Source organism: Neofelis nebulosa, chromosome 12 (assembly GCF_028018385.1).
Source record: "Neofelis nebulosa isolate mNeoNeb1 chromosome 12, mNeoNeb1.pri, whole genome shotgun sequence".
In the NCBI taxonomy this organism is placed as follows: Eukaryota; Metazoa; Chordata; class Mammalia; order Carnivora; family Felidae; genus Neofelis; species Neofelis nebulosa.
Window position 1 is genome coordinate 59,455,413 of NC_080793.1, and position 23,158 is coordinate 59,478,570.

At 36.5% G+C, this 23,158-nt stretch overlaps 1 protein-coding gene across 34 annotated transcripts in view; it reads left to right on the forward strand.

Moving 5' to 3' along the window:
• The window catches only part of PTPRD (protein tyrosine phosphatase receptor type D), a 2,222,827-nt gene that overhangs the window by 564,997 nt on the left and 1,634,672 nt on the right, over positions 1-23,158 (forward strand). The window lies entirely within an intron of this gene.

Here is a 23,158-nt window from a genome sequence, read left to right on the forward strand (position 1 = left end):
TCGTGAGATCCTTTAGATGTATAAGCAGGGAGCCCTAAGCTTGGAGTATGATTGCCAACCTATATCCTGGGAAGGTAAAGATAAAGGAGGTTTCCAAAGGAATTTTTATATGTTAAAGTAGATTTACGCGATACTGGGGAGTCGGGCTAAGATTGCCTTTTGTCCTTAGCAAGTATCAACACTGAGGCAGCTGAGTTCCCAGAGAAGGTCACTCTGCCTGTTTCAAGGACTTGTCAGTGGGCTGTAGACAGTCGGGAAATTTAATTTTTCATTTGCCTTTGTTTCCTACATCAATAGTCATGATTTTCTTAGACTTACCCTATGTTTGGTATGCAAATCCTTGAAGAGAAGGCCCAAGAGCATTGGTCAACATGGTGGTTGTGAATATTGGCAAGCTACTGTACATGAGTGTATAAAGAACATTTCTATCTAACCCTTTATTCCAGTTCAGGCTCACTCACGAGACTCAGTTGGCCCTAATATAATCTTAGATTTGAACTTACTGCTTCAGGACAAACATAATGCCATTAGCAAAATAAATGAGATGGTAAAAGTTGCTTCTACTCATTCTCTCTGATTCACTTATAATAATTTTGTTAAATTCAACTGAGCATATACATATCTATTCAAAATAAATGAATTCATTTTATTTTGGGCTTTAAAATAGCCCTTCTGTTTACATGGGAGATATCCAGAAAACTAAATAACTCTCCAAAATGGCTCAAAACACCACCTTAAATACTGTCAAAATATTGGGGGGCAAAACAGCCAGGTATGGGAGGCTATCAGGAGGTTGTTGAGGGTTAGATTGTTATGAAGATGTAGGTCATAGCCTTCCCCACTGATAAGGGCTTCTAGAGATTTAGTCATCTTCCTCTTCCTGTTACAGATGGAGACACTCTTACAAATGGAAATTTCCCTTATAAATATAAATATCTCTTATAAAAGGGTAACTTCTACTTGGTTTTCAGAGTTTTTCCTGTGTCTGCTATATCTTAAAGAAATAACAAGCTCAAAATAATCCATATGTTAAAATAATCCTTATGCATATTTTAGATGGCAGATTCTTCTCCCCTTCACCTGTAACAATGCCTAGCCTCCTAATAAGATTGTGAACCTTTAGTTTTGAGTTACTATGGATGGAAAATTTCGCTCTCAACCATAGACAGCAAAAGTCTACTTTGTTAACTGCTTATATAGCCTTTGAATTAGTGTGGGACTAGGGTTGTAAGTAACTTGAAACCCAGACTTGAATAAAATATAAGAATATATGCTCTTTGAATAACAGGAAATTCAACAGAAAGATATTTTTATAGGTTGAATTGTGTCCTCTAAAAAAAAAAAAAAAAAGAAATGTTGAAGTTCTTACCCCTAGTACCTCAGAATGTTACATTATTTGAATTTGGGTGTTCATGAAGGTAATCAAGTTAAAATGAAATTATTAGTGTGGGCTCAAATCTGGTATATTGGTGTCCTTATAAAAAGGGGATATTTTTACATAGAGACAGACAGATATGTATATTTGTAAATAAGACAATGAGAAGACAAGTATCTACCAGCCAAGAAACACCGAGGCTAACAGAAACTAAGAGAGAGATCAGACACAGATTATTCTCTAGTGCCTTCAGATGGAACATGGCCATATCTATGCCTTGATTTGGAGCTCTGACCTCTAGAACTGTAAGACAGTAAGTTCTTAGATTTTAAACCATCCATTGGTGACACATTGTTATGGCAGCCCTACAGAATTAATTCTAGTAGAATATGCATGCATTAGAATTAGGGCTCTGGTGCCATTTCCCTACAATTCTCTTTATTCTCTATTTGGTGTATCAGCTTTGATTTTAGGTTAGTTATATCTTGTTTACAAGAAGATTCCAGCAAGATTTAGGCTTTTTTTTTTAACGATTTTTTTTAAAGTTTATTTATTTTGACAGGGAGGACCATACAGCATGAGTGGGGGAAGGGAGAGAGAGAATACCAAGCAGGCTCTGCACTGTCAGCTCAGAGCCCAATGTGGGGCTCCACCTCAGGAAACTTGAAAGCATGACCTGAGCCAAAACCAAGAGTAGGAAGCTTAACCAACTGAGCCACCCAGGTGCCCTAGGCTTTTTTTTTTTTTTTTTTTTTTAACCTCAGAAAGATGAGAGAAAACTTGTCAATTATTAAAAAAAAGAAAAAAAAGTTATTTGATTTGATTGATTCTGTCTTACTTTGGACCAATAACAATGGCCTTGGGATGCCAAGTTTTGATTGGATTAAGCCTCAGTTCCTAAACTAACAAATAAGGAGGACAGGGAGGAATTGCTATCCTTATCATAACCTAATCAGGCTTACCTCTGTAGTTGGAATTAGCATCCTTAATTACATGGGTTTTTCTGGGGAGCAGGATCTACCTGAAAAGTCCAGTGTTCTTTTAGGAAGGAACACAAAGGAAGATTCCATGGTACTCATTGTATCCCTTGTCCTTTCCACCATGGCAAGCACTGGAATAGCTGGAAACTATGATTAAAGGCTTCTTCTATGGTGGAAGCCTTTTGGTGGCCATTCGATAGATATACATATTTGAGGGTCTAGAATCTCTTTTCAAAAGTTCTTTTAATAGACTGCTATAAATCTTTTTTTTCTTTCTTTTAATCCTCCAGTCTTACCCCCTAGAAGTTCCTGGCCATGTGCCAAATCTCTGTCATTCCCTAGTAGTCAATGTAGAGCCTAACCTCAGACCATATCTCTTTCCAAGCATAGTGGAACATAAGATGTTTTGCTCTAAATGCTGCCCTTTTGAGTGAGGATTGTTTTCTTCTTTCATGTTCTTAGGACCATACAAGAGGGAGTGTGATTATGTGGAAATTCACTTCAGCTGATGCTGGTATACAGCACCTAAGTTGGCTGCCAAGTCTTGCTTGCTGTTAATTCCTTGGTTGGCTTTTCACCTCTTCAACCTTGTTGGAACTATTTACCGCATTAAATGTCGTCTGTTAAATGTTGTTATGTCCGCTATGTTCTGTGGTGTCTCTCCTGATCAGATGGGGGCCCACAAATGTGGGTTGATCCAATCGAGTGGAAACTGATGGTGCAGATGGTGAACGAATTCACCAGAGGCAGAACAGAAGAGATAGAAGTATTGATACATAGCAAAAGGGAGCAGTACACAAGACAGCAAGAGAGACTGTGAAGAGGCGGGGTGAGTTGAATGGCATCATGAGGGAGTAAGGGAACATGTGGGATTTTCCGTTTGGTAACTGTGTCCAGGTATAAGTAACCCATTGATCAGCGATGGCTATGGAGATTTTGAGGCAGCTCACCTAATGGGCCTGTTTGTATACAGCTCTGGGGTCACTGTGGGCCCTTTTGCCTTGCTTTACATTCCATTGCTCAAGCCTTAAAGAGCCCTCTACATGTTCCTGACTGGACTCAGACTGATCTAGTAGTGCTCCCAGTTATTTATCACATCTGTGGCTAATGTTTGATGTTGGTGTAAATGTGCAGATTCCTTATAATTATTGTAAAGCCTTCCAGGTCTTTCCGACCTGCAGCATCTCAGAAATTTAGAAACTTTAAGAGGTTCACCATAGTAGTATATCTGAGTACAGAGATGGAGCTAGGTACCAGCTCTCCTGACTTCCATTTGAGTGTCTTTTTATTTCTATATTACTCTATATTTTGTAAATATTATATTTCTGATCCTGCTTATAATACAAATTCACTTATTTTTCATAACCAGAAATAATAATCCCACAGTGAATACCTACGCAAAATTTTCAAGATTCAACAACTTTTAAATTTTAAGACAGATTGTCTGTAAGGCACTGCTTCAGTGCACTAAATAATACTCAAGTGGTTTGAAAGAGTTAATTCAGCTTGCAAAGGAGCTTAATTTATTCCCAAGACATAGCCCATACACAGGGAGAATATGGCTCATTAAATCCCTTTCAAAGACTCCCGATAGAGAAGTGTGTTTTTGGATCAATATTATGTTCCTGTGGACTTAACGGAATCACAATTACTCTTGGGAGGAGGTTAGCTCTTCCTTCTGGGTGTGGAACTATTTTCAAAGATGGATGTTATACCTATGCTTATTCACAATTCTGTTTAAAAAGAAAACTGACTACTTAAAAAAAATGACTAAGAATTAGGTAATCTTTTATTCACTAGTTGCTTTTTTCCCCCTTTCTAGCAGCTAATATAAGAGGTTACCCTTCTGTTAAGTATTATGTTTGCTTGACACTCTTTGTGCCTGCAAACTTCAGCTAGTCAGATTCTATAATAGAAACATTGTAGTTCACAATGTACTTGGTACTTGTGAGAGGTACTGCTCAGAGTTCAGAAACAAGCATTAAAAGCAAGCTTGCTTTGTTATATTAGGTGATTCTTTCCCCTAGTTGTATATATACTATAACACCCAATCCATATGATGACACAATAAAATGGTGTCTTCACATTGTCCGAAAATTGGATGAAATCTCAAAAATCATGATGATTCCCCCATATAATATAGTGAAGTGTTTAAGAATAAGGACCCCAAAATCAGTTTCCGGCATTTAAATTCTGGCTTCACCACTTAGTTAAATTTGTGGCTCCATGACTTCAAGTCTCCAAGTCTGTTTCCTCTTCTGTATACTGGGGTAAAAAACATCATCTTCCTCATTAGAACATAGATGACAGGGCTAAATTAAGTGAAAGAGTATATATGTGAAAGGTCTGATTATATCATATATAATCAGTATTATTGTATATATTGTATTATATAAATTCATATTAGCTATAATTATTACATGGATATTTGTAAGCATTTCCATTATTTTTAAATATGCAAGAACTTCATTAGTATAATTGATGAATATTATCATAACCCTATTTTTAAAAGTGCTCTATCTATCTATCTATGTATGTATTATTTTAAGTAGACTTTATACCCAATGTGAACCTTGAACTCATGACCCTAAGATTAAGAGTCATATGCTCTACTAACTGAGCCAGCCAGGTGCCCCTATCATAACCCCATTTTTAAAGACAAATTTTGCATATCTTTATAGACTACAAAATCTACATGGGCAGAGACACATAAAAATATCTCTGCCAGCATCTGTTGGCTATCTCTTCAAAGTATAATGACAAATACTATCTATACATTATTAAGCACAACATTATTTGTATGATTATGAAGGGGTTCAGGACAGCCCCCCTCCCCAGAATAGGACAATTTGGCCTGTGGATTAATTTGAGTGGAAGACATTTGAGACCCTATGGGTTCAAGAGAAACTTTTGCCTCTCCTGTAGGGACATAAAATAATCTAAATTGGGAGGACAGTCTTTCCCAGAATAAGGGTTATTAGCAGAGATAAGTTTTATCTGAGTGACCCATCTGTACAGTAGGGCAAACATCTAATTACCAAACATCCGCTCTTCTTATTGCCTATGAAGCCCACTCCTTTCCTCTTAAATCCCAGACCCCCACCCTCCATCTCCTTGGTTTGGAATGATGTATACAGCTCATTTTGCCTGTCTTTGGGATTTCCATGTTGACGTGGATCCCCCCATTTGTATACCTATTGATTTTCCCCTGTTAATCTTTCTCATGTCAACTTAATTCTTAGTCCAGCTAGAAGGACCTTTGAGGAACAGAAGAAATTCTTGCTCCCTGACAATTACTATACTTATCTACCAAATATTCTCCTCTGACTGATGACTATTGGGAGTCTTCTGTGATGGTTCTCCTGACTAGTTTGAAATGGAGTGGGCTGGGGAAAGGCTTATATTTTTGAGTTTAATAAATCAAGGAGCTATTCACATCTAAATTATTTTTAACTGTGTGAAATTTGCCCTGTGTTTATTATGAAGGCAGAAATAATAACAGCATTTCATGATATGTTCTCAGTCCTCTACCAAGTTCATAAATTATAATGGCAAAATGTGTAAAGAATTCTCTGATGAGTAAAATATATGAAATACTACCTAAAAACCTCAATGCACTATTAACAAAAAGCTCAATTGCTGTTAATTTAAAAAGTCATTATTTCTGTACAGAATACATAATCTCTACAGGGTTACAAGCATATTTTTCCTCTATTCACCCACTGAGAACATCCACTGTCATACAAACACCTGACCCAAAGCAGCAGCTCTTTCCTTCACTTCTGAAAGCCACTGATAGACCATGAGAAGGAAGAATATAAGTACTAAGGGCTAAAGGGAAGAGAATGGCAGAAGAAAGATATTGGGCCATTTTGCTTCCTCACTTGTGCAGCTCCAATATTAAATGCCAAACAACTTTAAGGCTTATTATATATTTGAAAGTCATTTCAACTCTGTTTGTTAACAACTAATCATTCATTGTAAGGACACAAACATCATAAGTCTATTATTTTTGAGTTTCATTTAGTTTCTTTATGTTTTGTTTACATAATCATTTTAAGAATCAAACAACGTTTGCTTTATTTCTTCCTCATGATAAGATTTGTGAATATACTGTCTACTTTCATTCATTAAGTACATTATGCACATTTTACATTAGTGTGAAATTTAGTTTTGTAGAAATATTCTGTAAAGCACAAAAATATAATATGAAAAAAAACACAAAGTATATTGTACCCTTCATGGTTAGCAGCATGATTGATAATGTTTGATATCCCGCATAGTGATTGGTTCGTGGTAAATGCTGAATGTTTGTTACAGGAAGAGAGGGAAGGAGGGAGCAAGGGAGGATGAGTAGATGGATGGTTGGATGGATGGATGAGGAAGGATGGAATTGAAGGGAAGAGGGAAGTTTGTGATAATTGAGTGGGGAAAACAGAGTGAGAAATGTTTGCATTTAACCTGGATCTTTTTAGCTGTGTAACAAGCTTTCACACCTGTTAAAAAAAAAAAAAAAAAAAGGTGAGACAGATGATAATACTCACTTCATGTGTTCTGAAAATCAAAGCAGATAGCCTGGGAGAAATGCCCACCTTCACAATACCTGAAATATAATAGGTGTTCCATAAATGTCAGTTTCTCTTCTTTTGCATAGCTTGGCCTGATTTTACCTTAAAGACAGGTTTCTCAGTATTTCCAAGTTACAGTTGAACAGATGATTCGAAGGTGGGGAATGACACGGTTCCAACTCTTCGCACTTCTCCCTCCTGTGCTGCTTCTTTTGGGAGTTGGCCACTAAGCAGTCATCTTTTTTAACCTCACTCTGAGTGAGCTCATCTTTGGAGAAAGTTTCCTTCTTGTACTCCACTTTATTCCATCAATAGAAACTATTGATTCGTAAAGCCAGGTGGAGCATTCCTTGAGGCATATGGACATGCTATCTGAAGATTGCATTGCAGTGTAAATAATCACAGAAAGGAGCCTAAATAATTAACCAAGTAAAATACACGGTTATAGTGATTTATCTTTAAGTTTCATGTGGATTTGAACATTAACATATTTTAGCATTCCTTGTCTTAAAAAAAAGTTAATTGAAACATAATCATGTTTGAAAAGGAGCAAAATTTCCATGTATTTATTAAAGGAGAAAAGATTACTCTCCTTTGACTAGAAAAAAGGAGTGTAGGATCACAGAAGAGGCAAAGCAGTGTCCCTTGACAGAGGAAAAGGAAGACTGTAGTGTCACTGACATTATGGAGGGGAAAAAAATCACAGTATGACTAAAAACAGAAGATGAATTAAAATGCATGAGCTGGGAGAGGGCTCACAGTGGGAGATGAGTAAGTACTGGTTAATATTTCTAATACCTTTAGGGGAATAATACAGAACAATAATTGCCAACTTATAACTAAGCCATGTTTTCCTAAAACAGAACTCTTTTCTTCAAAATTAAGAATATTCTTCTCTTCACTTAGAAATAAAAATGACTTCATTCTATGCTTGTAGAGAATAATATACTAGGTACAAAGTATTCAGTGGCTTCTGCATTTTTTCTTTTTTATGTGGGTGTCAAATCTGCTGTGAGAATATAACAACTTTGATTTTGCTTAAGGTACATTTAGCATAGCATGGGGTAATGTGTGGTTTATACTGACTTCGGAAGTTTTAATATTGATGAAAACTAGGCATTGCATATGCTTACCCTTTTCATAAAGTTGAAACAGCAAAGTGAGTCAACATTTAACTTCATATAATTTTCTAATGAATGGTTACATAGAATGTTTTTCAGAGTCTAGTATGGATGAAGAACCACAGCTGCCAAAGTATTGGGTAGGAAATTCAGGGTTAAACTGAACCACACAGTAAAATAAAAATAAGGCAAGGGTATACATTTGAGAGGGTTCTATGGAGATTTTTTTATTCTTGGTTTATTAAATAACTATTCATTGCAACTGTAATTTTACACATTCAGAAGATTTCTGCAAGGTTTTGCCAGGTTTATTGTACCAAGGCAAGTTAATTTTTATATTGACAAAAAGTCAGAGTTTCTTTAATGTCATGGCAACAGCCCACGAATGTGGCCAAGGACACCCCCACCCCCAACACACCTGCAACATAGCCTTGCCTGTTTCCTTCTCCTTTTACAGTCCGCCCTCATTCTTGGGGTCCCAGCTCAGCTCTCACACCACAATCTTCCCAAATTCTCATTGATCGTCTAATTCAGTAGATATCTATTTGTAACCTATTATTCCAGATACTTGGCATAAAAAATGGCTTGACAGATATAATCTCAATCTTCACAGAACCCACATCTTGGTGAAAAAGTAAATAAATACATATAAAAAGAATTTATATTAAGTGATGTAATCAGATTCGAATAAATGCCAAAAGAATGTACTGGATTCTGAGATAGATCATGCTACCATAAAGTGAATCTTGACTAACTGGTTCACTCAAAAGTCCTTGTCAGGTGTAAATAGGATGCTATTGTAGGTAAATACATGTACTTGGCCTGCAAGCCATGCTACTTGTCTATAAGTAACTTGGCATCAGAGTATTTACAAGTTCCACAGCTGTAAATACTTTAGAAAAAAATGTTTTAAAGAATACCTACCCTACTTGATATATACTATTCTCCCCAATTAAGAGTAGTTGGGGATCCATATATATATCTGCAGAGAATTACTGTTGGAAGACTCTTGAGTATCACTTACAGAGTATATAGTAACTTGACTTCCCCTTCAAAAAATTCTCTCATAGTTCTATTAACATTGACCCAAAAGCTTTGGCAGGATTGCATCACTGGATACAAAAAAGGGAACCTGGCTTAAAGTGGAAAAAGAAACAGATGGTAAAGTGTGTTCTACACACACATATAGGTTTCTTGCCGGGGAAGCTGATGCTTCTTTTAATCCAGTTCAGTATGTTCTAAGGCAGCTACTATTTCTGAAAGCATTGAACATGCAGGGCCAAAGTTTCTAAGTATGGACCCACAAGAGGCAGGAAGGAAATGATAGATGTTAAATGTCCTGGAAAAATGAGGGGGCTGCCATAGATGGTTGCAAAGGTCCCTTCCAGCTCCAATACCCTGTGCCTGTCTGTCCTCCGCAAAGCCACATGGAAGTGGTACCAGAACCAATAACAGTTCTCAGGTGACATCACTGCTTTTTCCTCTAAATGCTTTGCTTTTTTCATTTCTCTTTTGACACGTTTTATAAATTTGAAACTTCTTTTCAAACCTCACTGATGTCTCATTCAAGGTCTGCAGCTCTCTCCTGCTCTGAGACGAACCTAGAGTTAGACCTTTCTCATGATAAATGACATCCAGTCCCAATATAATTCAAGACATCCTTATTTTAAGTAACCATCCTGTGACCATCTTTTTTTGCTCTTTCCACTTACTGAACATGACTTTTAAAAATTAGAGGGGTGCCTGGATGGCTCGGTCGGCTAAGCATCGGACTCTTGACCTTGGCTCAGGTCATGATTTCATGATTCATGAATTTGAGCCCCGCATCCCACTCTGTGCTGGCAGTGTGGAGCCTGCTTGGGATTCTCTCTCTGTCTGACCACCCCCTTCCTCTCTCTCTCTCTCTCTCTCTCTCTCTCTCAATAAATAAACAGTAAAAGAATAAAAATGAGTTATATTTTGGATACTTACCATTTAAGTTAATCTCAGTCTCTCAGTCATTAGCATTTTAGTGACACACTTGAAAATAGGATTGTTGGGGGGAAGGGTTAGGAATTGACAGTCACTATTTGTTCTCTGGATACAAAGAAACTATTGAGCTAAGATGATTAAATATAAGAATACAAGCTTATGGGGAACTCCTTTACTTGCCTTTACAAAAGCTAATGGTCCTAGATCCTACGTTTCTCTAGATTTTTTTCCCCACCAGTTTCCAGAGTGGGTATAAGTAACTAAGAGTCTTGATGAAATTAGGAGCGGGAAAGATGAAAATTAATCAATGGTGAAGTCAGATTTCAATATATTCAGTGAAACCGGAAGCCAAAATAAAGTAGTGGATATAAAATCAAGAAGACAGGTGGAGGGGCGCCTGGGTGGCGCAGTCGGTTAAGCGTCCGACTTCAGCCGGGTCACGATCTCGCGGTCCGTGAGTTCGAGCCCCGCGTCAGGCTCTGGGCTGATGGCTCGGAGCCTGGAGCCTGTTTCCGATTCTGTGTCTCCCTCTCTCTCTGCCCCTCCCCCGTTCATGCTCTGTCTCTCTCTGTCCCAAAAATAAATAAAAAATGTTGAAAAAAAAAATTAAAAAAAAAGAAGACAGGTGGAATGAATCCAAATGTCATTGGTCAGATCAGAAGCACAGGTCAAAGATGATAAAAGAAGCCCCAAACCAGAGTTTTGGCAAAAGTCAAAGGCCACCATCAGGCCATGGGTTTAAACTAGATATGGAATCTGTAAGCAGAGCTGGGGTACTGAAGACTAGAGTCCTGAGCATTTGTTGACCAGAAACTGCTTTTCTAGATAGCCTCATTAATGATTTTAAATAAATATACTAAAGTGCATACACTTGTGATAATTTTTATATTATATTATGTTTTATGCAATTGTTTTCCCAGTTATCCATAAATGTTTTTAGGTTGCCAGTTAAAACATAACTGAAGACAGATTGTAATAATTTAGGAGCCAAGAGCAGCAAGTCAAGACAAGGAGCACAAAGAAGAGGGGGTGCTGAGGTTAAGGAAATCAGTAAAAACAAAGCAGAAGGTCAACAAAGTAGTAGATGCTAGCTCTTAGAATACCTGGCAATGAAAATGTGGTAAATATCACTTAGGATGCCTTTTATATGCTTTCAACTTGTAGCAAGAAATAGCTAGATTCAGAGATTCAAGAGCAGAACTAACATACAACCTGGAGGTAGCTAATGCTTGCATTAGGAAAATAGGAAGCTCACTTGGTGGATGTGAACTATCAAAGATGAGAATTCATTGGCAATCCTGCTGGGGGCAGAAAAATGAATAGGATAAGGTGAAGAGAAGGAGCTCATATTTCTGTGCTAGACTTTTTGCTTGCTTCAGCCCATTTAACCATCTTGCAACAGTTTTGAGAAATTGTTAGTAATCTTTAATAAATGAAATAAACATGTTTGAGTAAAGCCAAATGAATTGCCTATGGCCAACCAACTGATTGATCAAAAACTCAGATCCAAATTCACAAGTTGACAGTGTAGGAATAAAACCCAATTTTCCAATTGGATCCTATTTTACTTATAGTACTGTGCCATATAAAAAATGAAATTTCAATGTTTTCATCCTTATGGAGTCAAACAAAATTTTGTCAGGGGTGTAAATTTGGTAGCTGCAATAGTGGAAACAAAAATTTATGTGGTCAGTGTTGTAACAAAAATCCAGCGATGCTAAATTGAAAATAGAAGGAGGATTTTTTTTAATGAATTTTATGGAAATTAATTTCTTTTGAAGACATTTATTTCCTCAAATTAACAAACTAAAATGAATAATACTAATACATATTCAACAATCACTGCCAGGTATGTTAGTGTCAGGAGACATAATCATATATATAATTTTCATAAAAAACGTTGTAAGGTAATTACTATTATTTTCCTCATATTATAGATGAAAAGACTGAGATACAGAGAATTTAGCACACTAGCCCAGGGCCACATACTTATGAAAGGTTTGGTGCAAGGATTCATAGATGGGTGTCTCTCCTTCATATTTACAGTCTCCAGACATTGTAATTTCATGTTCACAAAATAATATATTTAACTTACCTATGTCATAGGTGGCAATATTCAAACTATAGGTAGGCTCCCATTACATTATTCTTCCTAAAGATTAAATCTTCTTTGTTATACGATATAGTGAAAGATGTTTGAGTAGTAAAACATCCATAGTAGTAAAACAAAATATCCATGGCATTTAACATTGAATAAGCAATTTGATCTGCTTATTACCTATAAAATATTATAGTTTGGATGTCTGTAGTTATTTTTTTGAGTGCGGAAAATAGATTTTTCTTTGACAGGTGTAGTGATGTTTTCAGACCAGCGCAGTTTTTGTGGTATTTCCATTTTTAAACAAGGTGGGCGTTTGGTTAAACTATCTTGCTTCCACTATAAAAATATTATCAAGAAGAACAGCATGTACTTGTTCGTCTTCATTAATTGAGTGGAGAATATTAACTGTTCTCTGAATGCAATCATCCATCATATCTTTTCAGATAAATGGTTCATGTCTTAGCAAATGTACCTTTCTCTGAAATAAACCATTGCTCAGTAGCAAGTAATATTTATATTTAGATATACCTTGTATGCTGAGAAACATTGAAGCATCCTGAGACAACTCTTGAGATACCTTCACATTCCTCATTCTGGTTGTTAGCCTGTACTTAGAAAAATCAATTCAGGCCATTTTGAAACAGCGTTTCGTAAAGGTGAAAGGAGTTTACAATATTGCCTTAGTTTGAAATGTCCATTTTTCCAAATCCTGAACAATTTTGAATGTTGCAGCTGTGATTTAACAGTTCTTCAAGTTTTTAGTGAAGTGTAAGAAATTTGCTGAAGATGAAAGGTTAAAAATCCAAAGATTCAGTTATGTTTTAACTGGCAACCTAAAAACATTTATGGATAACTGGGAAAACAATTGCATAAAACATAATATAATATAAAAATTATCACTAATGTATGCACTTTAGTATATTTATTTAAAATCATTAGTGAGGCCATCTAGAAAAGCAGTTGATGGTGATTTATAATGTTCAGGAAAATTATCTGGTCATTAGCTAAATCCAGCTGCTAAAAAAAATTTGTAAATCGAGTTAAAGAAGGTGTTTTCTGTACCTTAATATATTTCATATTTCTTAAATTATCAATGTAATATTACTAACATACTATTTTCTTGAATTTAGAAAAAAGAAAAACAGGGAACCATTGAGAGATTTCTATTATTTTAATTTAACACTTTCCCCAATATTGACTTACAATTTAATATGTTACAGAAAATTGCAAATAGAAACCTGAGATTCCATACAGTTATGATTCTTAGAAGAAAATAAATGGAACTAGGTCCTTTTAGAAATAATTTGATGAAAATGAATATTTCTTAAGCAACAGCACAGACTAGTGGCCATGCCTTTAAAGCAAATGTTTGCCTTATTCTGGGACATGTTACCTGAGGTAGTCATATGTATGTATATATTATGAAATGGTATTAAACAAATGATATGTTTAAATAATAATCATAATACACTATAATTTTATGGATCTTAAGAGTATATTAGCCAAATATACCTTATTCATTATATTTTGCATCCACTCCAAATTGCCTAGAAATTGTTTTGAAAATGATAGGTGAAAAAATGTACACATAACTGCTATCACAGATAGTGAATTTAAAGAATATGTACTTATTAAAATAGATATTTCAGTGATGTGTATTTTTTAAGTTTATTAAGCTTTAATAAGCTGGTCCTCTATAAGCAAGGCTGTGTTTTTAGTTTAGAACAGTGACAGATTGATAACACTGAGTCACATTTTATATATGTCAGTTCATTTGTCCCAAGACTCTCAATTTATAGGAAGTCACTTTAAATGATGTCTTTCTAATATTTAAACATTACTTTCCCCCAATTAAAGTGTTTTGCCAATTATTATTTTTTTTCCAAATTATACTTTTTATTAAAAAATTCTTAAGAAATTTGTCTGTAGGGAAATCAAAGGGTACTACTTGGACTAATGGAAAATTATGGGTATTCTCTGAATTGTCTCCTAATAATGTGAAGAGAAGAAAAAGATGAGCAAATTAGTTCAAAGACCTCATTTTGATCTCTAAATCTTGAACAAATTTTCCTTCCCAAACTCTATAATCAAACTTTCCTGCATAGAATATACTCACCATTTGGAATGAGAGAGAGGGAAGCCTTCACATTGTGATATGCAGGAGATAATTATGAATAAAATGACTCATAGACTGGTAGCAAAAGGTAGAATACTGAATGGCTCCAAATAATCAGAATAGTGGATAATAAGCCTGTGATTATTTTAGATTGTGCCTATTCCCATGAAGACACAAAATCTGTCCTATAAGTTCTGAAAGTTTTGCATTGGTCTGTGATTTACAATAATTATTTGGATTCCAATCCCAGCTCTATTGTCTACTATCCCTACTAAGCTTGAAAAAAAGTTGCCACTCTTGCTAAGCATCTATTTCCTAATCTATAAATTGAGTATAATATTAATGACCTAACAGGATGTTGGCCAAATGAGATAATGTTTGTGAACACTGAGAAATGCAAAATGAGAATAAACTATTTATTCCAATGGCAAGGTTCTCAATCTGTATCTGTGGATATTTTGTTTATTTATTCATAAAGTGGTGATTTTAACATTGCTCTTTAATCTCTTTATGGGGAAAGATCATAGGTATCAACCAAACCTAATTCCATTTTTACATCTGAAAAGATATTCCCCTGGGATACAGAGCCAACACACTAAATTAAATCAATGACTTCATTGTTATAGTTTTGTTTGTTTGTAATTTTGAAAAAAAAGTAGCAAAATTTATATCTTCTGAAGTTTGAGGATAATCTGTTATGTCTTCTCTGTTGTTCAATCACAAAGAATTATTTTAAGGAAAACTCTTAGTCACTATTCTCTTATTCCTGTTAAAATATACTCACAAACAAAATTTTAGGTAGAATATTTATTCTATAGTGGCACAAATTGGATGCATTATAAGTATCTTCAATAGCAGATGGCAGGATGTCAAACAAGAATGAGGGTTCTCTATTATCTTCCATGACTTCTGAGACTACAGGGAAAATGGGGGCCAATACGTGTTGCAATTCTAAATTTGTGTCCCTGTGTTATAAAGCATAAGAAATAAGCAGTAATCAAAATTGGAGAGTTGATTTAAATCACAATGATCACAGCTCATGATCAAAATATTTGTTTTGGAACTGCAATTCATTATGCATGCTCACTCATTTGGATGTTTACATTGTAAAAGACAAATCAACCTTTGGAATCTTGCAGTTGTGGGTGGGCAGATCCTACATTACTAACCTAGAAGGTTCCTCAGAAACATGACATTTGTCTCTTTATGTCACGTTGATTTTAAGGTGAGAACCATTTCCTTACATTTTTTGCATCATAAGCTACTCTGAATTGTAAGTCTAAGCTATGAAACATTTCAGAGAAAAATGTACATCTGCTTCATATGAAATTGTGAAAACTTATTAAGGAGACTCATAGGAACCCCAAGGTTAAGCCTTGCATCCCATAGAAGTTCACCATCCTAGTTGGTGATTGCCAACCTGTTTTCTGCAATACTTCCCATGTATAAATGAGCACTTTGAAAGAGAGGATATTATGTGGAATATCAGAATTGCCTTCTTCCTCAAACATAGTCCTGATCTCTAAGTAAAGCAACAAATATGCTTCCTTTCAAATTCCAGTGGTTTGAATCATTTTGGTTGTGTGAATAGTATACATTAGTTTTATGTAAAAATTATAGATTATTGTGCAGAAATACTCTGATGTCCAACCCTAGCAGAAAGGCAGTAGCACAATTCATAGTCTTTAATCCACAACCAGAAAAAATAAATATTTCATACAGTTTTGTGTTTTTAGAAATCTGTGATCTCTTAGAGATCTGCTTTTCCTGCCCTCTTTTGAGCAGATTAGAAACTAACTGAAATCCAGAAATAGCCCCTTACTGCCCACATTTGGTAAGTGTCCAAACTGAGATTATAATCAAATATTCTCAGTTAAAACTCAGTGTTCTTTCTTCTGAACTTTAAACTCTTCACCTGTTCATATGTATGGGCATAAAAAAAAAAAACTTTTTCAAGGACGTATTCATATTAGGTAAACAGTGAACTCTCGGCAGTTTTATGCTTTCTGTTTACCATAAAATATTGTCATGATTTTAAAAGTGCTGGATGGTATCTGTCACTTAAATTTATTTGAATGAGGATGGGTAAGGTGAAGAACAATGTCCTTTGCAGTTGGTGCCACACAAAGCATATCCAGGCAGCCCTAACCTTCCTGTTCTCAAATTCTTCCTCATCTGGTTATTTCCACTTACTCTCAGTTCTCTGTATTTTACCTTCCACAAAGAGCAGCAACTCTGTCCATTTCTTCGTCAATACTAATGTATTAGTAGTTCTGCCAGTAGCCCCTCTTGTTATATTTCCTAAGGGTAACTGCATCTTACTAAGGATGCCAGCATAAAGCAGCAGGTAAAGTGCTGAGGGTGGAATTCTACCCCAGAGCAAGAGTAGCATTCTGATTTCTCAGGAAATGGTTTAGATAAATAGGTTCCTCCTCTATAGCTCTACTGGGCTACTTTTAACTAAGTTGGCAATCTGGTGTTTTAATATATTATATTTAATAAATTAATCTCCTTACAGGATTAATCTCTGAATCTTAAATCTCCCCTTCCTTTTTATGCTGACTCATCAGAATATGTAATAGTCGGGCAGGAATGGAATACACTTTAAATTACGCATAGGGAAATGACCCTGGTGGCAGCTGAAAAAGTAAAAACGGGGGTTAAATTTTCTCTTATCTTTTATATGCCTACAGGGCCTTATTTGCTGGTGTTTAAATCTCTGGGAAAAAGTAGTTGGAGGTTTCAGTATTTTGCTACCTCTGCTACTGTGTTCCCATGAGGGCAGTGCCCTATTTCTTACCATTATTCATTGTCGTTCTGCTTCTAAATAGCAACACTTCTGAGGATGATTGTGTAGTACTGCGGATGCTGCTTTACTTGAGCTAGGATGAGATTCCAGAAATGCTGTCACCAAAGATGTGCTTCTAAGAAGGATGTTATTTTGCCATGAGCAGATGAGATCATACATTATATTTAGGATTCATAGGGAAGGAAACTGCTAATGGGTTACAGTCTGGATCTAAACTTTATATTTTATTTAAGTTGCATTAGCTTTTAAGAAACAACAACTTTTCTTTTTCCTAGGTGATAATTTTCTTTTAAAGTGCTTAAACATTTCATGCATTTGCTCATGTACAGAAAGTATGTTTTCCAAAATTAACCCAATTAGTGGTATTTTTGTACCAGTGGTGCTGAGATTGCTAAGATTTTTTAAAGCTATGTTTCTTTCTCGTATTAAATATTTTAGTGAATCCTGCAAAGCCTCAAATGTAACAAGAAAATTGGGGATGATTTTGTTCCTTACCCACCCCTCAGTTTTAGACAGAATTTAAAAATGTATTTGAATAATTGCTCCAAAATATAATATGCTTATTTTCAGAGAGCTGTTTTATTTTAGGTTCCTAAAAAAGTGGGGTACTGAAATATTGAGAAAACTTTTTTTATAGATAAAATCAACAAATTGCTTCTTCTTTTTTTTAAATGGCCTTTTTTTTTCTCCTAAAGATTGACTGCAAGTGAATGTGTTACATTATTTATTTTGGTAAGTAAGCTCCTCACCCAACGTGGGGCTTCAACTCCTGACCCTGAAAGCAAGAGTCACATGCTCTACTCACTGAGCTAGGCATATGCCCCTAGAAATCTGGTTCTTTTAAGACTGACTTGGGGCACCTGGGTGGCTGGTTAAGCACCCAACTTCGGCTCAGATCATGATCTCACAGTTTGTGGGTTCAATTCCCACATAGGGCTCTATGCTGACAGCTTGGAGCCTGGAGCCTGCTTCAGTTCTGGTCTCCCCCTCTCTCTCTGCTCCTCCTCCACTTGCGTTCTGTCTCTCTCTCTAAAAAAATACATAAACATAAAAAAAAAAAAAACCTCCTAGGGAGTTTGGGAAGATGGTGGAATAGGGAGGACTCTGAGCTCTGCTTGTCCCATGTTAACAACTAGATTGCATCTACATCCAAGTCAATAAACCAGAGAGCAATCTGAAGATTGGCAGAACAATCTCCACAATCAAATCTAGACAAGCTGCCTCTGAAAGCTTAGGAAGGCTGAGGGAGGCTGCCCACACTGAGAGGGCACAGAAACAGGACATGGCACCACAGTTCACTCAGGGGAAGTGAATCCCCATAAAGTTTGGCTTTAAAGACCAGAGGGGCTAAAAACAAATAATCCAATGAAGAAATGGGCAAAAGACATGAATAGACACTTCTCCAAAGAAAACATCCAGATGGCCAACAGACACATGAAAAAATGACCAACATCACTCATCATCAGGGAACTACAAATTAAAATCATAATGAGATACCCCCTCACACCTGTCAGAATGGCTAATATTAACAACCCAGGCAACAACAGATGATGGAGGTTCCTCAAAAACTACCCTAGCACCCAGCAATTGCACTACTAGGTATTTATCCAAGGTATACAAGTGTGCTGTTTTGAAAGGGCACATGCACCCCAATGTTTACAGCAGCACTATCAACAACAGCCAAAATATGGAAAGAGCCCAAATGTCCATCGATGGATGAATGGATAAAGCAGATGTGGTGTATATAATATATATATATATATATATATATATATATATATATATATATAATGGAGTATTACTCAGTAATCAAAAAGAATGAAATCTTGCCATTTGCAACTACATGGATGGAACTGGAGGGTATTAGGCTAAGCGAAATTCGTCAGAGAAAGACAAATATCACGACTTCACTCATATGATGAATTTAAGATACAAAACAGATGCACATAAGGAAAGGAAGCAAAAATAATATATAAAAAAAAGGAGGGGGACAAAACATAAGAGATTCTTAAATACAGAGACAAACTGAGGGTTGCTGGAGAGGTTGTGGTTGGGGGGCTGGGCTAAATCGGTAAAGGGCATTAAGGAAGACACTTGTTGGGATGAGCACTGGGTGTTATACATAGGGATGAATCATTGGAATCTACTCCTGAAATCAGTATTGCACTATATGCTAACTAACTTGGATGCAAATAAAATAATAAAAAAATAAAAATTAAAAAACAAAAACAAACAAAAAAAACCCATATGGAACCTGATCAAAACTCTACTCAAAAGGGAACTGTTATACTTAAATACTTTCATTAGTTTAAAAGAAAGTAAATAAATAATAACTCAAAAAGGCAAGAAAAACAAGAGAACAAAACAAATAGGATCTTTGAGAAAACCACAAGAAAAAACCAAAAAGTCCAAAATTGAAGTTAACGAATTAGAAAACAGAATGTAGAACTAACAATATATATCCAAATATGTCCTAGTTATTTGTGTTGTGAGAGGAAAATAAGCAAAAAGCTAAAATGAAAGGAAAAGGTGAAAAAATATATATAAAATAAAAACCAGAGGGGCTGAAGTCCATGAGTTTTTAAAACCAGTGGGACTTGGAGCCTGGAGCTTTTTTTTTTTTTTTTAATTTTTTTTTTTTTTCTTCAACGTTTTTTTTTTATTATTTATTTTTGGGACAGAGAGAGACAGAGCATGAACGGGCGAGGGGCAGAGAGAGAGGGAGACACAGAATCGGAAACAGGCTCCAGGCTCCGAGCCATCGGCCCAGAGCCTGACGCGGGGCTCGAACTCACGGACCGCGAGATCGTGACCTGGCTGAAGTCGGACGCTTAACCGACTGCGCCACCCAGGCGCCCCTTGGAGCCTGGAGCTATAAAAGTCTTCTGACTCAGCACTGGGAGAGCTGGAGGGCAAGTAATAGCTAAGTCTCTGCCCTTAAGGAGACATCAGCCTGTGTGGAGAGGCAAGGTGAGAACACGAGCTTATACAACAATAGGGGCAAACAAAAGACAGATCTGTTCATTCTGATTTCGAAGCATGTTGGGGACTTTGAAGACAAGGGAGCTGGCAGGCACCATTTTTCTCCCCTCACCTCCCAGCATAAACATAGAGAGCCACCTGAGGGGGCACTGCACAGACACTACCTAACCAGTTAGCAGTGCATGATGCCCACAAGTTCTCCTGAGGACTCCCCACTCCAAGCCAACTAGCCTCGGCACCCCTGGGCTCAGAGCAAATTTTGTTAGTGCACATATCATGCCAAGCCATTGTGTTGCACCCAACCACTACCTCATGTGGCGCCCAGCTGCTGTGTGCCCAGCTGCCATGCTGCACCCAACCATGAGCCCCCAGTCACCATCACATGCTGGACACAGCCATGCCAAACCCTCAACTGCCCTGGCCCCCAGTCCCCAGGCAATGAAGCACTTCAGGGAATCCAACATAGGACTAGTGGCTCAGTGCACATTTTACTAACACCATCACCCCATTCCCAAATTCCCTGGTGGACATACCCCCTCAGACCTGGCCTGCCGGGATCCCACTCAGGGCCCGAAGAGAGTAAGCACAGCCCACAACAGTCAGAGTCAGTGCAGACAACTGTGCTGAAAGGAAAATTGACTCGGACACAACAGCAGGGCATAATCCACACACATAAGAGACTCTCCTGATGTGCCAGCTTCTGGTGAACAGGGAACACCGCACTGAAGGACACTGCAGGATCTCTTCTTCATAAAAGCACTGCTTTCAAGAGCAGAAGACATTCCTGACTTTCTTAACACAGAAAAACAGACACAGAGAGCCAGACAAAATGAAGAGACAGAGAAATTTATCCCACATGAAAGAACAGGACAAGTCCACAACCAGAGATCTAACCAAATAGGACAAGTCCGCAAACAGAGATCTAACCAAACAGTCTAACCAAACAGGTAACACATCTGATAGAGAATTTAAAGCAATGCTTAAAAGGATACTCAGTGGATTTGAGAAAAGAGTGGAAGACATGAGTGAAACTCTTAACACAGAAATAAGGAATAACACAGCAGAGATAAAGTGCTCAATAAAATAACTTAAAATATGTTTGATGGAATGAACAACAGGCTGAAAGAAGCAGAGGAATGAATTAGTGGCCTAGAAGAATAATGGAAAGTAATCAAGCTGAACAAAAGAGTGAAAAAAGAATTGTGCCAAATGAGAATAGACTTAGAGAATGCAAACATAATAACATAAACATCAAACATAATAACCTTTGTGTTATAGGAGTCCCAGAAGAAGAGAAAAGGGGGCAGAATATTTATCTGAAGAAAGAATAGCTGAAAACTTCCCTAATCTTGGAGAGGAAACATATCCAGATACAGGAGGCAGAGAGAACTCCCATCAAAATCAACAAGAGCAAACCTACACCAAGACATATTGTAATTAAATTTACAAAATACAGTGATAAAGAGAAAACCTTAAAAGCAGCAAGACACATGAAGTCAGTAACTTATTAGAGAAAACTCATAAGGATTTTTCAACAGAAACTCATGATATATTCAAAGTGCTGAATGGGAAAAATCTGAAGCCAGGAATACTCTACGCATCAAGGCTATCATTCAAAAAGAAGGAGAGATACATAGCTTTCCAAACAAACACAAACTAAAGGAGTTCATGACCACTACCCAGCCCTGCAAGAAATATTAAAGGGGACTCTTTGAGTGTGAAGGAGAGACCAAAATGATAGTATAAAGGTAGGAAATACAAAAGGAGTAAAAATGAATATTTTTGTAAAAATAACTCAAGGAACTAATATAAAATATAACAACATATACCCTAAAACATGGAGACGAGAGGAGAAAAGAATGGGTTCAAACCTAAATGACCATCAATTTAATATACACTGCTATTTCCAAAGAGGTTATATATTAACTTAAAGGTAACCGTATATCAAAAATCACAAATAGGGGCACCAGGGTGGCTCAGTCATTTAAGTGTCCAACTTCAGCTCAGGTCATGATCTCACAGTTTGTGAGTTTGAGCCCTGTGTCTGGCTCTGTGCTGACAGCTCAGAGCCTGGAGCCTCCTTTGGATTCTGTGTCTCCCTCTCCCTCTGCCCCTCCTCCACTCATTCTTTTTCTGTCTCTCTCTCTCTCTCTCTCTCTCTCAAGAACAAATAAACATTATTTTTTTAATGCAAATATGCAAAGAATAAAGAAAAAGAAATCCAAATATATCACTAAAGGGAATCAGCAAAACATGAAAGAAAGAAAGAATCAGAGAAATACTTTAGAAACAATTACAAAACAAATAATAAAATGGCAATAAATACATATCTACCAATAATTACTTTGAATGTAAATAGACTAAGCACTCTGAACAAAAGACATAAGGTGACAGAATGGATACAAAAGTAAGTCCCATCTATATGCTGCCTACAAGAGACTCACTGCAGACCTAAAGACACCTGTAGATTGAAAGTTAGGGGATGGAGGGACATCTGTCATACTAATGGATGTGAAAAAGCCAGAGCAGCAATACTTATACTGGACAAAATAGGCTTTAAAACAAAGACCATATCAAAAGACAAAGGAGGACATTATATAATAATAAAGGTAACAATCCAACAAGAAGATATGACAAATGTAAATACTCATGAACCCAAAATACGAGTACCCGAATACATACAACAGTTAATAACAAACTTAAAGGTACTAATTGATAATAATATAATAATAGTAGGGGACTTTAACACCCCACTTGCATTAATGGACAGATCATCTAAACAGAACATCAACAAGGAAACAAGACTTTTATTGGCATAGTGTAACAGATGGATTTAACAGATACATTCAGAACATTCCATTCTAAAACAGTGGAATGCACACACTTTTCAAGTGCACATGGAATATTCTCCAGAAGAAATCACATATTAGCCAATAAAACAAGTATCAATAAATTCAAGAAGATTGAAGCCATATTATGCATCTTTTTTTGACCATAATATTATGAAACTGGAAGTGAACCACAAGAAGACAATCTGGAAAGATCACAAATAATATGGAGGTTAAATAACATACTACTAAATAATGAATGGGCCAGCCAGGAAATAAAACTAGAAATTAAAAAGCACATGGAAAC